Raw genomic sequence first — 18,073 nt, 5'->3', positions numbered from 1 at the left:
CCGCTCGCCGTAGCCATGACCACGGCCACCCCCTCCCCTCTCCGGCGTGCTCCCGAGCTCCTGCACCTCGTCGCCAACCCCCTCACCGAGCCACGTGACCGGAAGGGCCCCGAGCAGCCGCCATCGTCATCATCTCCGAGCTTCGGCCCCGGTGCCGTCTCCGTCGAATTCGGCCACTCCGGCGCGCCCCCGAGCCCACTGACCCCCCCTACAGCTCCGCGGTGAGCCTCCGTGCAGAACCCCTCTCTCTCCCCTCGCGTTTGCGAGCTCTAGGCCATAGCCCCGTCGCGGCCGAACTCCGGCCGCCGCTGACCATGTCGCCGCCGTGGCCTGAGCTCGAACGGGTCGCGCCCGTGCATCTCACCGAGCTCGTGGTGACTCCAGGAGGCTGCGCAGTGCTTTACCTCACTCGCCCGTGCTCCACAACGCCGTTTTCGCCGAGGTCCGAACTCCGGCGCTGCCTCGGGCTCCATTCCGGCGAACCCCGGCCACCCCCGCACCTCCCGTTGGCCCCCCTAGATGCGCACGGGCACGGGCTACCTTCTGGTGCCCTTCGCGCGTCCAGCCGCCGCCCGTAGCGCAACCCCGGTGAACTTCCGCCGCGTTCCGGGTCGCCGCCGGCTGAACTCCGGTGGCCAGCGACGTGGCTGGCTTAATTAGCCACTAACCACCGCTCTGTGACACTGACAGTGGCCCCACGCCCTTAATTAACCACGGCTTAAACTTCTGTTAGTTTAGATTAATCACAGTGGCCCCACGCGTCAGCTTGACCGTGCTGACGTGGCCTTTGACCCGGCCCCACCTGTCAGTGGGTTAAACAACCCTGTGTCACTGACGTGTGGCCCCCACACGTCAGGTTTGACCTGGAGGCGCCCTGTTGACCTGCTGACGTCAAGGTGATGTCATGCTGACGCATTAAATGATTTTCTGGATTTAAAATAAATCAGAAAATTCCAGAAAATACCTAAAACTTCTAAAAATCATAGAAAATTAACCGTAGCTCCAAATTAAATAAATTATATATGAAAAATTATCAGAAAAATACAAGGAATCCATCTGTACCATTTTCATGCATGTTAGAACAACTTATCACTACTGTTTAGGGCAAATGAAGTAAATGGCATTTGAATAATCACATATGGAGTTTGAATTTGAATCTTGTATTCAAACCAACTTCATTTAATCTGTTGCTAGTTGCATTAGCTCAAACACATTCATTTTGCCATGTCATGATCATGCATCATATTGTGCATTGCATTGATTGTGTTCCTTTCTGTGTTGCCGGTATTTGTCCCCTCTCGATAGACGTGACACCGATGACGTGATCATTGACACTGATGAAGACTCAATGTTATCTTCAGAAGTGCCAGGCAAGCAAAACCCCCTTGTTCATTCCGATACAATCCTACTCTCTCGCTCCTGCTCTCTTTTACTGCATTAGGACAACAACGACATATTTGATACTTGCTGCGGTAGTTGAACCCTTTATCCTTTGCATGACCTGTCATTGCCACAGTAAATAGATGAAACCCACTAGCATGAGTAGGAGTTGTTTGAGCCCTGCTGTGCCTACTCATTCATGCTTGTTTGTCATGCCTGCTACTGCTTAGAGTTGAGTCAGGTCTGATTCATCGGGGATGAATCAGAGGCGTGTGAACATGTCCTACTGTGTGTGAGCTAAGTGTGTGAACACGATTTGGTAAAGGTAGCGGTGAGAGGCCATGTAGGAGTACATGGTGGGTTGTCTCATTGCAGCCGTCCTCAGGAACTGAGTTCTGTGTTTGTGATCCATGAACAGCTACTACCACACATTGGGTTCCGGTAACTCGACCCCTCTCGACTTATTAATCAACATGATCTCTGTCCAGGAGTTGCAACTAGTTTCTGGTGTTTGTAGGTAGTGTTAGTAGTCTACCAAGTGGCACCCGGTACAGGTGGGCTTGGGACAGACTAGGCACAGTGGCACGGTGTACCAAGTGGCACCCGGTTGGTGGGCTTGGGAACCCTGCACACATCGTTTGGGGCCGTGAGCGACACCCCGGCCGGATCTCCTTGCGGATGGAACCCGAATAGGCGATAAACCTGGACTAGAGACTTGTTCGATTAGTCAGGTCGTGGCCGACTCCCTCGCCCGGCTTCCGCTTGAAGGTTGCCGAGGTACATGACGTGTACAGGGCGGTAAGTGGCGAGAGCGTGTGTGAAGAAGTACACCCCTGCAGGGTTAACATCATCTATTCGAATAGCCGGATTCCTCGGATATGGAAACTTGGACCCCATTGCATAGTTCATAGACAAGTGAAAGTGGATACTCTAAAACACGCAAGATAAGCGTGAGTGCTGTGGATGGCGTTCTCGTAGGGAGACGGGAGCGGATCCATAGTGGTGTATTGATATGGTGAATATGTGGACTCGTGTGCGCCACCTCAAAAGAGTTACTTGCAGTCGTAGTTAGGATAGCCACCGAGTCAAAGCTGGCTTGCTGCAGTTAAACCCCACCACCCCTTTGTTGATAATGATGCATATGTAGTTAGTTCTGATGTAAGTCTTGCTGGGTACATTTGTACTCACGTTTGCCTATTTTATGTTTTTGCAGAGAGACTTCAGTCTCACTAGTAGTTCCGCTTGGACTTCGACGTTTAGCTTGATACCTCAGCTACGATCTTGTGCCCTCGGCAGGATTGGTAGATAGTCAGGCTTCTCAGCCTTTTTCATTTATAGATGTCTGTACTCAGACATGATAGCTTCCGCTTGTGCTTTGACTTGTATGCTCTGATTGTTGGGTCATGAGACCCATGTTTGTAATGTCTCGCTCCTCGGAGCCTATTGAATAAATTACTTGAGTCGTAGAGTCATGTTGTGATGCCATGTTGTATCTGCACATATCGAGCATATTGTGTGTATGCTATTGAAATGCTTGGTATGTGTGGGATCTGACCATCTAGTTGTTTATCTTTAGTAGCCTCTCTTACCGGGAAATGTCTCCTAGTGTTTCCACCGAGCCATGGTAGCTTGCTACTGTTCCGGAACACTTAGGCTGGCCGGCATGTGTCCTTCTTCGTTCCTGTGTCTGTCCCTTCGGGGAAATGTCACGCTTTGAGTACCGGAGTCCTGTTAGCCCGCTACAGCCCGGTTTACCGGAGTCCTGCTAGCCCAGTGCTACAGCCCGGACCCACTTGCTGATGACCGACACGTTCGAAGCTGGGTCATGGATGCCCGTCCCTGTAAGTCTGTGCCACTTTGGGTTTACGACTAGTCATGTCAGCCCGGGCTCTTTATCATATGGATGCTAGCGACACTATCATATACGTGAGCCAAAAGGCGCAAACGGTACCGGGCAAAGGTAAGGCGACACCCGTGGGGATACCGTGCGTGAGGCCGCAAAGTGATATGAGGTGTTACCGGCTAGATCGATGTGACATCGAGTCGGGGTCCTGACAGCACGTCGGTCCTAAACAAACGGTTTTTAACCCCTTTCCCCGACGGCATTTGGAATCATCGCCAAGTGAGTGTGTGCCATAGGGTGTCCTCCGCACACGACCTAGAAATCGTCGGGGATAGGCCCTCCTGGGACCCAGGCTGGGGCCGTGTGCGATTGGGCGAGGCATCGAAACCCAGTCATTTCCGTAGGTATGTACATCCCACACGGTAATCCGAGAAAATCATTTCCATAGGTATGTACATCCCACACAGTGAATCCCAGGAAAACATTTCCGTAGGTATGTATATCACGCACAGTCAATCCAAGGAATACATTTCCGTTCTTATGTACGTCCCACACGGTCAATCCAAGGAAAACATTTTCGTTCGTATGTAGTATCCCACACTGTTTTATGTGTAGGCTCGTGTGTGTGAAAGGTGTAACTATCACACATGGTTTTCCATGGTTAACTATTTGCTTTTATCAACTATATCACACACGGTTTGATGAAGAAAACTGTGTGGCATTGGGCTATCATCGCAAGCGCTTTTTCTGCTAAAACCGTCTGCAAAGGTCCATGACACATTTAGCAGGTTTATTAGTTTACAATTAATAATTCTAGTATTACGCAAATTCACATTTCATATCGAACAACTGTTTGCCAATTTCATATCGGGCACATAAATATATTGTAACATCACAGTACGATAGCTACATGAAAACAACACAGTACAACATATAGCCAGTTCAAGTTCATAAGGACAATATATTCATTTTCCTAATCGAGATCATCCAGGCTCATCTTATCCACCTCTGCTTTCAGTTTAGTAAGAACCCGTTTTGCACGGGCCAACTAGGAAAGTGCCTCCTCCTTCGCCAACACCATCTTAGCAAAGTCTGATTTAAAAAATCTGAGCTCATTCTCCACCTTCAACTTTTTATCCCGCATCTTGAAATATGCTTCAACATTGACAACACTTTCTCTAAGCCTACGTGTGTTCTCTTCCTCATACATGCTCCAGAGCTTCGCTAGGCACATCTTCAAAGACTGTGGCCACTCTTGATCAACCCACTCAAAGTAAGAACACTTCCGTTCATCCTATAATATTTAAAATTAGATTAGTAACAGTTGTAGGGGAAATGGGTTTATAGCGACATAGAAAATCACCAATGCTTATTTTCAAAAACTGAAGAAACATGTTAATTATGACATATCTTCTCAAAAAGATCAATGTGCAAATGAAATAATTGGTACTGAGACAACAACCAAATTTTGGAACATCAGAAGCTATAATTAACTACAACGACGCTACAAGTTCTTACTCATGTACAATAAATAACAATTTGAACATTTTATGAGGAATTTAAATATAACTGTAACAACATAGCAACAATGTTTGGACGACAGCAAATTGATACTAGCAGGTGTGTACATTCACAAATTTAGTAATATAGAACTAATAGCACTAAGGTCATCCACTATGTATGCCAAAACTAGGGTAAAGACAACTGTTGCTACATCTCTCACCGGTGCCCTGCACTGGCAAGCCTATGCAGTGGAAAAAAATCACGGACCCGGACTCTGGAGCACGTAGTTCCTATGATGCCCAGTTCCTTCATGTCATAAAGGTTTAGTATTTTACTGCTTGGCTGCTCGGATGTGTGGACCAAAATTGGCTGCACAAACTGCTGAAGTGGTGCCAAATAATTTTCTAATGGCACCGCTGATGAGATGGCAACAATTTAAGATACTAGGTACAAACTGTGACACTGTCTTAGGATCCGTTTGGTTGAAGGTGTGGTATGAATGGCTTGGGAACGTGACAGTGTCTGAATCACATCTAACAAATGATTTGTAACAACGAAAGAGGGTCTAACCTTCTCTGCACATGCCAGAAACTTCCTCCCACTATCCACAAAATCAAACGCAACTAGCTTCACGCATGGAGATTGATGGTCACAACGAACAGATAGATCTTCAGCCACCCCGCTCCATTCGTTGCCACTGATGGTCTTAGGGAGCTACAAGAGGAAGAAATGACTCAAATCGACCGCCGGGTAAAAATCCTTCATTCCAAGTCATAGCCCGAGAGAAAGAAGAGAGTCATACCCGGATGGTGAAGGAGTAGTCATCGGAGGAGGAACCGATAGAGAGGTTTTTGAAGAAGACCATGGCGACCCCGGCGGTAGGATGCGAGACGGCGAGAGCGAGGAAGTGACTATAGCTTAGCAAGGAAGGAAGGAAGGATGAAACAGGGGAATGACTTGTGGTCGGGGAGAAAAGGGGGTGGGGAAGGGGATAGGGGGCGGGGGTAGATATTTTGGCGGTAGGCCAAAATTTTGGTAATGTGGAGGGAAACTTTGCGCGCGGTGCCGCCGGACCATTCACTTTGAACGATTATGTGCATCGCAAACGATTCTTCTGCTTTATGCGCGTGGCATGAGTTTGGTAATTCAAATTTTGGTGGAAATTTCCACGGGCACGTCATTGCATAATCTAACATCGCTTGCTAATTTGGGCACACAAGAGAGCGTACAGCAGACAAACCACACTTACTGAACCGAGCAAGTAATTAAATAGAGCCAGTTGACCTAAACATTGCTCTAACAAAAGACCAGCATTAAAAACAAAACCTAAGTACGCATAATTTTAACAAATCCGCCGCCGCGCCGGCCTATGCATTGCGCTGTGAGATGAGACGTCGATGACTTGTCCTGGCGACATGCCGCTGTTGGTGGACTCTGCGCCCCCCCTGCTGAAGTCGACCGCGTCCTCGTCCTCGTCCTCAGCGCCGCCCTCAAGGTTGTAGTACTCGTAGTAGTGGCTGCGCCAGAGCTCGCGTTGGTACTCCACCACCGATTTCTCGATGGACAGACTCTTCTCTACCTGGACCTCGACCACGCGCAACTCCTCCTCCCGGTGCTCCTAGATCTCCGCCGCCTCCTGCATCTCAAGCTACCGCTCGGCAGCCTCATGAGGAACCAGGTGCTCCATGGCCACCGCCGCCTTTTCAGACATGGGTTGCATGCTGGAGTCCGAGGTGGCCTGGAATATCTTGGCGTGTGCATCCTCGATCTTGGCGTGGATGGCCTCGGCCTAGGCTAGGGTGACATCAGCGGCACGGGCTGTAACTCGAGCGCTCTCGGCGTTTGCAGCCGTCGTCGCACCAGCAGCTATAGTTGTCTTGGCTGCTGCAGCTGTCTTGTCGGCTGCCGTAGACGCCCTCTCGGCGGAAGCAATGCGGATGCGGCGGCACTCTCAGGGTAGGCGGTCGTGCTCTTGGCGCATGTGGCGGTGCTGGGGGGGCATCGTACGGGCCTTCACGAAGCGTTTCCACGACGTCATCTTTGCAAGAAGGGGGTGCGGGAATGGGGGTCAGGAATCATGGATTCGGGGGTTGCCGGCACTGGAGCAGACGAGCCAACGAATCTTAAGGAGGGAGACTTAAATAGACCCAGATATTTTCATCGCAAACGGTTCCTAGAAAACAACTGTGTGTGATGTTGTAGATATTTTTTTATTAGCTGTGAAAGATGAATTTGGAGTACAGTGGCAACGGATGGTGTTTTAAATGTATGAGAAATTTTGTAGTACTAATACAACTTTCATGTCAAATTTTGGAAAATTTCAGGGGTCATTTGACCTTTTAAGACATTTAAGTGATTTTCTAGCCATTTAATGACCGTAATTGAAATTTGAACTACATGTACATGCAACAGCTAGCCACAATGGTTTGAAAACTCATATTTTGTGTACTTGTGCATGATTTAATTCCATGTGCAGTAAATTGGAAGGAATGTTCAAACATATTGGTCTCAAGGCTATGGCACAATTAATTAAGCATGGAGTGACATGGCATTTTAATTCCCAAAAATTAAAAATCCAGAAACACATGAAACCTTGGTTGATGTAATGTCATGCCACTAAGATGATGTGGAAATTTTTTTGGCATGTTTGACGAAAGTTTGGACACACATCCCTCACAAACCGGAGCAACTCACTAGAAGGCTCATGGTTCCGAGAGGGAACAATGCATGTTTGATGACGAACGGGAGATAGCTTCCTCTTACGGCCTTCAATTTTTTTCTATGTTCAATGTGCACTACTACAACTGTAATGCGAAATTTTGGAAAATTCTAGGGGTCATTTGACATTTTAAAGACATTTAAGTGATTTTCTAGCCATTTAATTCAAATTTGAACAACTTCTACATGCAACACTTAACCACAACGGTTTGACAAATCATATTTGTGTACTTGTGTGCGAGTTAATTCCATGTGCAGTAAATTAGAAAGAATTTTCAAACATATTTGTCTCACGACATGGACACATGATATTTTAATTCTTGTATGCATGGAGTGACATGATATTTTAATTCCAACAAATAAAAAAATAAGAAACACATGAAACCTTGGTTGATGTAATGTCATGCCACCAAGATGATGTGGTAAAAAAATGGCATGTTTGACGAAAGTTTGGGCACACATCCCTCACAAACCGGAGCAACTCACTAGAAGGCTCGTGGTTTCGACAGGGAACAATGCATGTTTGATGACGAACGGGAGATAGCTTCCTCTTACGGCCTTCAATTTTTTTTCTACGTCTAACGTTGATGTCTACTACACAACCTTCTTCTTGTAGACGTTGTTGGGCCTCCAAGTGCAGAGGTTTGTAGGACAGTAGCAAATTTCCCTCAAGTTGATGACCTAAGGTTTATGAATCTGTGGGAGGCGTAGGATGAAGATGGTCTCTCTCAAACAATCCCGCAACCAAATAACAAAGAGTCTCTTGTGTCCCCAACACACCCAATACAATGGTAAATTGTATAGGTGCACTAGTTAGGCAAAGAGATGGTGATACAATTGCAATATGGATGGTAGATATAGGTTTTTGTAATCTGAAAAATATAAAAACAGCAAGGTAGCAAGTGGTAAAAGTGAGCATAAATGGTATTGCAATGTGTTGAGACAAGGCCTAGGGTTCACCTTCACCAGTGCAAGTTCTCTCAACAATAATAACATAATTGGATCATATAACTATCCCTCAACATGCAACAAAGAGTCACCCCAAAGTCACTAATAGCGGAGAACAAACGAAAAGATTATGGTAGGGTACGAAACTACCTCAAAGTTATCCTTTCTGATCGATCTATTCAAGAGTCCATAGTAAAAATAACATGAAGCTATTCTTTCCGTTCAATGTATCATAGTGTTCGTACTAGAATAACACCTTAAGACACAAATCAACCAAAACCCTAATGTCACCTAGATACTCCAATGTCACCTCAAGTATCCGTGGGTATGATTATACGATATGCATCACACAATCTCAGATTCATCTATTCAACCAACACAAAGAACTTCAAAGAGTGCCCCAAAGTTTCTACCAGGGAGTCAAGATGAAAACGTGTGCCAACCCCTATGCATAAGTTCACGAGGTCACAGAACTCGCAAGTTGATCACCAAAACATACATCAAGTGGATCACATGATATCCCATTGTCACCATAGATAAGCACGTGCAAGACATACATCAAGTGTTCTCAAATCCTTAAAGACTCAATCCGATAAGATAACTTCAAAGGGAAAACTCAATTCATCACAAGAGAGTAGAGGGGGAGAAACATCATAAGATCCAAATATAGTAGCAAAGCTCACGATACATCAAGATCATGCTGACTCAAGAACGAGAGAGAGAGAGAGAGAGAGAGAGAGAGAGAGAGAGAGAGAGAGAGATCAAACACATAGCTACTGGTACATACCCTCAGTCCCGAGGGAGGACTACTCCCTCCTCGTCATGGAGAGCGCCGGGATGATGAAGATGGCCACCGGAGAGGGATTCCCCCTCCGACAGGGTGCCGAAACGGGTCTAGATTGGTTTAAGGTGGCTACGGAGGCTTCTGGCGACGGAACTCCCGATCTATTCTGCTATTCGATGTTTCTAGGATATATTGATATATATGTATATATATATATGCGAAAGAAGTCGGTCAGGGGAGCCACGAGGGGCCCACGAGGGTGGGTCGCACCTCCCTGCATCGTGGCCACCTTGAAGCTTCCTTGACTTCAACTCCAAGTCTCCTGGATCACGTTCGTTCCAAAAATCACGCTCCAGAAGGTTTCATTCCGTTTGGACTCCATTGGATATTCCTTTTCTGCGAAACACTGAAACAAGGGAAAAACAGGAACTGGCACTGGGCTCTGGGTTAATAGGTCAGTCCCAAAAATAATATAAAAGTGTAAAATAAAGCCCATAAACCTCCAAAACAGATAATATAATAGCATGGAACAATCAAAAATTATAGATACGTTGGAGACGTATCAGCATCCCCAAGCTTAATTCCTGCTCGTCCTCGAGTAGGTAAATGATAAAAACAGATTTTTTTATGTGGAATGTTACCTAACATATTTATCAATGTAATTCTCTTTATTGTGGCAAGAATATTCAGATCCATAAGATTCAAGACAAAAGTTTAATATTGACATAAAAATAATAATACTTCAAGCATACTAACTAAGCAATCATGTCTTCTCAAAATAACATGGCCAAAGAAAGTTCATCCCTACAAAATCATATAGTTTGGTCATGCTCCATTTTTGTCACACAAGTATGCTCTCATCATGCACAACCCCGATGACAAGCCAAGCAATTGTTTCATACTTTAGTAATCTCAACCTCTTTTCAACTTTCACGCAATACATGAGCATGAGCCATGGATATAACACTATGGGTGGAATAGAATATAATGAGGGGGTTTTGTGGAGAAGACAAAAAGGAGAAAGTCTCACATCGACGCACTAGTCAATGGGCTAGGGAGATGCCCATCAATTGATGTCAATGCAAGGAGTAGGGATTGCCATGCAATGGATGCACTAGAGCTATAAATGTATGAAAGCTCAACAAAAGAAACTAAGTGGGCGTGCATCCAACTTGCTTGCTCACAAAGACCTAGGGCACTTGAGGAGGCCCATTGTTGGAATATACAAACCAAGTTCTATAATGAAAAATTCCCACTAGTATATGAAAGTGATAAAACAAGAGACTCTCTATCATAAAGATCATGGTGCTACTTAGAAGCACAAGTGTGGAAAAAGGATAGTAGCATTGCCCCTTTTTATTTTCTTTTTCTTTTTTTGGGCCTTCCTTTTTTATTTGGCCTTTCCCTTTGGGGGCGGGGGTTATAATGCTCTATTAGTGATGATCATCACACTTCTATTTATTTACAACTCAATGATTACAACTCGATACTAGAACAAGATATGACTCTATATGAATGCCTCCGGTGGTGTACCGGGATGGGCAATGAATCAAGAGTGACATGTATGATAGAATTATGAATGGTGGCTTTGCCAAAAATACGATGTCAACTACATGATCATGCAAGGCAATATGACAACGATGATGCGTGTCATAATAAATGGAATGGTGGAAAGTTGCATGGCAATATATCTTGGAATGGCTATGGAAATGACATAATAGGTAGGTATGGTGGCTGTTTTGAGGAAGATATAAGGAGGTTTATGTGTGATAGAGTGTATCGTATCACGGGGTTTGGATGCACCGGCGAAGTTTGCACCAACTCTCAAGGTGAGAAAGCGCAATGCACGGTACCGAAGAGGCTAGCAATGATGGAAGGGTGAGAGTGCGTATAATCCATGGACTCAACATTAGTCATAAAGAACTCACATACTTATTGCAAAAATATACAAGTCATCAAAAACCAAGCATTACGCGCATGCTCCTAGGGGGATAGATTTGTAGGAAAAGACCATCGCTCGTCCCCGACCACCACTCATAAGGAAGACAATCAAATAACACCTCATGTTTCAAATTTGTTACACAACGCTCACCATACGTGCATGCTACGGGACTTGCAAACTTCAACACAAGTATTTCTCAAATTCACAATTACTAAACTAGCACAACTCTAATATCACTATCTTCATATCTCAAAACAATTATCAAGCATCAAACTTCTCTTCGTATTCAACGCACTTTCTATGAAAGTTTTTATATTATTCCTAAAAGCAAATTTCCATATTGTTCTAAAGGACTCTCAAAATAGTATAAGTGAAGCATGAGAGATCAATTTTTTCTATAAAATAGAACCACCGCCGTGCTCTAAAAAGATATAAGTGAAGCACTAGAGCAAATGATAAACTACTCCAACAGATATAAGTGAAGATCAATGAGTAGTCGAATAATTATGCAACTATGTGAAGACTCTCTAACATTTAAGAATTTAAGATCTTGGTATTTTATTCAAATAGCAAGCAAAACAAAATAAAATGATGCTCCAAGCAAAACACATATCATGTGGCGAATAAAAATATAGCTCCAAGTAAAGTTACCGATGAACGAAGACGAAAGAGGGGATGCCTTCCGGGGCATCCCCAAGCTTAAGCGTTTTGGTGTCCTTGGATTTTACCTTGGGGTGCCTTGGGCATCCCCAAGCTTAGGCTTTTGCCACTCCTTATTCCTTAGTCCATCGAATCTTCACCCAAAACTTGAAAACTTCACAACACAAAACTTAATAGAAAACTCGTAAGCTCCGTTAGTATAAGAAAATAAATCACCACTTAGGTACTGTTGTGAACTCATTCTAAATTCATATTGGTGTAATATATACTGTATTACAACTTCTCTATGGTTCATACCCTCCGATACTACTCATAGATTCATCAAAATGAGCAAACAACACATAGAGAACAGAATCTGTCAAAAACAGAACAGTTTGTAGTAATCTGTAGGTTTCGAATACTTCTGTAACTCCAAAAATCTTGAGAATTAGGAAGTCCTAGGAAATTTGGTTATTAATCTACTGAAAGTGGAATTGGTATTTTATCGCTCTATGGTAAAAAATGAAAATTATTCTCATGAACGCATACTTTCTGTTTTTTTACAGCAAGATCAAATAACAATCACCCAAGAAGATCCTAAAGGCTTTACTTGGCACAAACACTAATTAAAACATAAAAACACAATCATAACAGAGGATAGATGATTAATTTATTACTAAACAGGAACAAAAAGCAAGGAGCTAAAATAAAATTGGGTTGCCTCCAACAAGTGCTATCGTTTAACGCCCCTAGCTAGGCATGATGATTTCAATGATGCTCACATAAAAGATAAGAATTAAAACATAAAGAGAGCATCATGAAGAATATGACTAGCAAATTTAAGTCTAACACACTTCCTATGCATAGGGATTTTGTGAGCAAACAACTTATAGGAACAATAATCAACTAGCATAGGAAGGCAAAACAAGCATAACTTCAAAATGTTAAGCACATAGAGAGGAAACTTGATATTATTGAAATTCCTACAAGCATATATTCCCCCCTCATAATATTTTTCAGTAGCATCATGAATGAATTCAACAATATAACCAGCACCTAAAGCATTCTTTTCATGATCTACAAGCATAGAAAATTTACTACTCTCTACATAAGCAAAATTCTTCTCAATCGGAATAGTGGGAGTATCATAAGAGACTCGAATACTATAAATTGTTTCCACATTAAAAGAGTAATTTTCAGAAAAGGGTAATCATAATCATGACAAGTTTTATAAATATAATCATCACTTCTTTTTATAGCATATGTATCATCACAATAATTCTCATAAGTAGCAACTTTGTTCTCATCATAATCGATTGAAACCTCTGCCAAGATAGTGGAATCATCACTAAATAAAATCATGACCTCTCCAAATCCACTTCCATAATTATCATAATAAGATTCAACATCCTCCAAAATAGTGGGATCATTACTTCCTAAAGTTGACACTATTCCAAACCCACTTTCATCAATATAATCATCATAAGTAGGAGGCATGCTATCATCATTATAAATTTGCATATCAAAACTTGGGAGACTAAAAATATCATCTTCATTAAATGTAGCATCACCAAGCTTGGGACAAACATTAATTGCAGCAAACATATTCTCAAAACATCATATTCATCAAACATAACATCCCCAAGCTTGGGCCTTTTCATATCATAAGCATAATCACTCTCATCATTAATAGTATGGATAGCACCAATAGTAGTATAGCAATTATCATCATCACAATGAGTAATATAAGCAACATCATTTGGGAGGGATACCTTTTTACCTTTGCTTCTCCGTATTTTATTTTTCTTCTTCACATCATGTGTGGGTTTATTCCTCTTTTTGGAGCTCTTTATTGATGAGATTGGTTGAATAGAAGGCTCCTCCTCGTTACCTGATTCATCATAAGAAATAATAGGAGGATATTGGTAAGCCTCTTCCCTTTCATTAGTATTCTCTTCATCCTCTATTTGTTTTCTTTTCTTTATGTAATTAGCAATATAAGGATTTTCAATGCAATTCACCGCACAATACATATTAATTTCCTCTAGATCAAAATTAAGAACTCTATCAATGGCAAATTCTGGAATAACCTTAGATATATGTTTCATTTCTTCACAACCCAAGATCAAACTAAGTTCATTATGATGTGCAAGGGAGATCAAGTCATCACAATTTTTGGACACGATACAATCATGAAACAATTTGCATTGGGTACTGAAATGATCATGTTCATTGCAAAGTTCACAAGTATGGCTAAGAAAGTTTAAATTTTCAGCACAAACATCTAGCCTTTCTTGCAACCATTTAGTTTCCAAATACTTATGCCTCGTGCATAATCTATTTTCCCTAATTGGTGTGTACTTGCAAACTCTATGCACTCCACAAAGGTTGACATGCTTATAAGAGACATTTTCATTATAACTAGTGTAATCATCATTAGTACTATGGATATTCAATGAGTTCATACTAATAACATTGCAATCATGCTCATCATTCAAAGATTTAGTGTCAAACATTCTATAGACTTCTTCTTCTAGCACTTGACCACAATTTTCCTTTCCATCATTCTCACGAAAGATATTAAAAAGATGAAGCATATGAGGCAAACTCAATTCCTTTTTTTGTAGTTTTCTTTTATAAACTAAACTAGTGATAAAACAAGAAACTAAAAGATTCGATTGCAAGATCTAAAGATATACCTTCAAGCGCTAAACTCCCCGGCAACGGCGCCAGAAAAGAGCTTGATGTCTACTACACAACCTTCTTCGTGTAGACTTTGTTGGGCCTCCTAGTGCAGAGGTTTGTAGGACAGTAGAAAATTTCCCTCAAGTGGATGACCTAAGGTTTATCAATCTGTAACACCCTCGATGCGACTATAGCTCCCACGTGTCGAGGCACGACTTAGAGACATAATCGCATTGAAGGCATATGTTGCAAGTTAGGCAATCTTCACAACATCCCATGTAATATAAATAATAAAGGGGAGATAACATAGTTGGCTTACACTCGCCACATCAATCAAGTGCATAAATAACATTACATCATCCAAACACTCATGGCCCGACTACGGCGCCAAAATAAAAGAGAACCCAACAAGCGACACGGTCCCGTTCACCCCCAACTAGGCACCACTACTGGTCATCGGGAAAGGAAACATAGTAACATTGAGAGTCTTTGTTGAACTCCCACTTGAGCTCATACGCGTCTCCTGGAGCGGAAACTTCAGGCCCTGCATCTGGTGTAATAGTAATCTGTGAGCCACAGGGACTTAGCAATCTCGCACCCTCGCGATCAAGACTATTTAAGCTTATAGGCAAGGCAAGGTAAAATATGAGTGGAGCTGCAGCAAGCGACTAGCAAGTATGGTGGCTAACTTATTCGCAAAGGAGAGCGAGAAGAGGAGGCAAAGCGCGAGCGAGAAACTAGAGAGCAACCTGCGCAAACATTACTCCAACACCGTGTCCACTTCCCGGACTCCGCCGAGAAGAGGCCATCACGGTAACACACTCGGTTGATTCATTTTAATTAATTAAGGTTCAAGTTATCTACAACCGGACATTAACAAATTCCCATCTGCCCATAACCGCGGGCACGGCTTTCGAAAGTTCAATCCCTGCAGGGGAGTCCCAACTTAGCCCATGATAAGCTCTCATGGTCAACGAAGGAATAGACCTCCTCCCAAGACGTTCCGATCAGACTCGGTATCTCGGTTACTCAAGACACTTCGACAGGTTAAAACAAGACCAGCAACACCGCCCGAATGTGCCGACAAATCCCGATAAGAGCTGCACATATCTCTTTCTCAGGGCACACTCAGATTGTCCTAGGTACGAGTAGGCCAGCCCAGAGTTGCCCCTGGTGGCCACCGGTAGCTGACAGGTGGACCAACACTCAGAGGAGCACTGGCCCGGGGGGGTTAAAATAAAGATGACCCTTGAGTCTGCAGAACCCAAGGGAAAGAAAAGGCTAGCTGGCAAATGGTAAAACCAAGGTTGGGAATTGCTAGAAAAGCTTTAATCAAGGTGAACTATCAAGGGGTTCCCATTATAACCCAACCGCGTAAGGAACGCAAAATCCGGGAACATAACACCGACATGACGGAAACTAGGGCGGCAAGAGTGGAACAAAACACTAGGCAAGAGGCCGAGCCTTCCACCCTTTACGAAGTATATAGATGCATTAAGAAACATAGCAATATAATGATATCCCAACAAGTAAATAAAAGATGTTCCAACAAGGAACGGCCTCCAAACTTCACCTGCAACTAGCAACGCTATAAGAGGGGCTGAGCAAAGCGGTAACATAGCCAATCAACGGTTTGCTAGGACATGGTGGGTTAGAGGTTTGGCATGGCAATTTGGGAGGCTTGCAAGCAAGTGGTAGGCATCGTAGCAATGGCATAGCAAAAGAGCGAGCAAACTAGCATAGCAAAGATAGTAGTGATTTCGAGGGTATGATCATCTTGCCTGAAATCCCGCAAGGAAGAAGAACGAGTCCATGAAGAAGACAAACGGACGTAGTCGAACGGGTCCTCACAAACGCGATGTTACCAGAACCAACCCGAAGAAGCAAGCACCAGAAAGAAGCACAACATAGTAAACAACCAACACATAAACATGGTATGATATGCGGGATGCGGTATGCGATGCATATGCAAGATATGATAGGAAAAACAAGATCCTGGCCTCAACATGGAAATCCAAGTGTGCCACTGGAAAGGTGAGATGAAATCGCTTGAAAACGATATAAAGAACACCGGAATCGGAGTTACGGTTTGGAAATCGCAAGCGATTCAAATATGACACCGGTCTGCGATTTACAGCAAGTGGCCATCTAAATGCAATGAGATGAACATGCTACATCACTCAAGCATGACAACAAAATACATGGCAGGGATGCATTCAAGATGCTTAACAAAAGTCTAGCACTGAGCTACGGCCAATTCATCCATTAACAGGTTCAAACAAGCATGGCAAAAATGCATATGGTAAACAGATCTCAGACTTGGTGAAATTAACACTAGCCTAGAATTTTAGATCAGGTAGCACTCTTTGGAGCAACAAAACTACATGCTACAGGACCTAAACATGGCAAAGTAAAGCATGGCATGGAGCTACTAAAAGAGCTTAACAAAAGTCCCTTAGTGACCTTGAGCCAAAAGGGATCAGAAAATACAATTGCAAGCACGTGAACATAGCAAAAACATAATCGGTTTTCAGACTTAGTGAAAACTGGCACATGCTGAAATATAACTCAAGTAGGCATGTTTACGAGCTCGATGCACTCACTACGGTGCAAGTCATGGCAAGATAAGAATACACCCATCAAGAAGGCACAAAATTCAAGCTATACATGGCAAGAACAAAAGCATAGCATGCACGGATCAACTACAACATCATCGGCAAAATTGCAAACAAGTTGACAATCTGCCCAGATTCACAAAGTAGCAAAAGTAGAGCTTGATTGACTCAAGCTAGGTTGCTCCATAATTGTAAACAAAGACATGGATGGATAGAGCACTACAAGGTTAACAAAACTCCCTTAGTGATCATCCTCAAAAGAGGCACGAATCACTAGGAAACAACAAGAACATATGGCATCATGAGATAAACAGCTCCAAGACTTAGTGAAATTACTAAGTCCCTGAAAACAGACTTAGCAAGTGCACCACGTTGCAAGCTTGCACAAGTCACCACACACATCACAAAAATACATGGGTTGCACCTATGGAAAGATGACAAAACCCTTAACAAAACATATGTAGAGCACACGGGCATATCATGCACACATTAATCATGGCAAAAATGACAAAAGTGCTAAACGGAGTAGCAGATCTGACAAATAACTCAAGTAGCCCTCTTCTAGCAGCATTTCGGGCATCAAGATGAACTCAAATGAAAATGATGCAATGGAATGAAATGATGTACTCTCTGAGATGAACATTTTCATATGCTATATGCATGAATGAGAGCTACAGATGCAAAGTTACGGAGCTACGAACAGAGGCACTTGGATCTGAGAATTTCAGGACTTAGTGAAATTATACCTCGCGAAAGTCAACGCGGGACGGAGAGATCCGGGACGGAGCGGTGCAGATCTGAGACGGGACGTTTGGTTTGAGGGACGGGTGGATCTGATCCATCTTCTCCGGATCTGACCGGAGAGGAGCTCCGGCGAGGTTGGAACCCCGGCGAGGTGGTGCAGATGGCCGGATCCGGCGACGAGGGACGGCGCAGAGGGCGGCGGTGACGCGCGACGAGGCGGCGGAGGAGATGGCCAGCGTCTCAGGCAGCGAGGTGTGGTGCTTGCGGCGGCG

The sequence above is a fragment of the Triticum dicoccoides genome, chromosome 3A (genome assembly GCF_002162155.2).
Source record: "Triticum dicoccoides isolate Atlit2015 ecotype Zavitan chromosome 3A, WEW_v2.0, whole genome shotgun sequence".
Classification (NCBI taxonomy): Eukaryota; Viridiplantae; Streptophyta; class Magnoliopsida; order Poales; family Poaceae; genus Triticum; species Triticum dicoccoides.
This window is presented reverse-complemented; position numbering follows the sequence as displayed.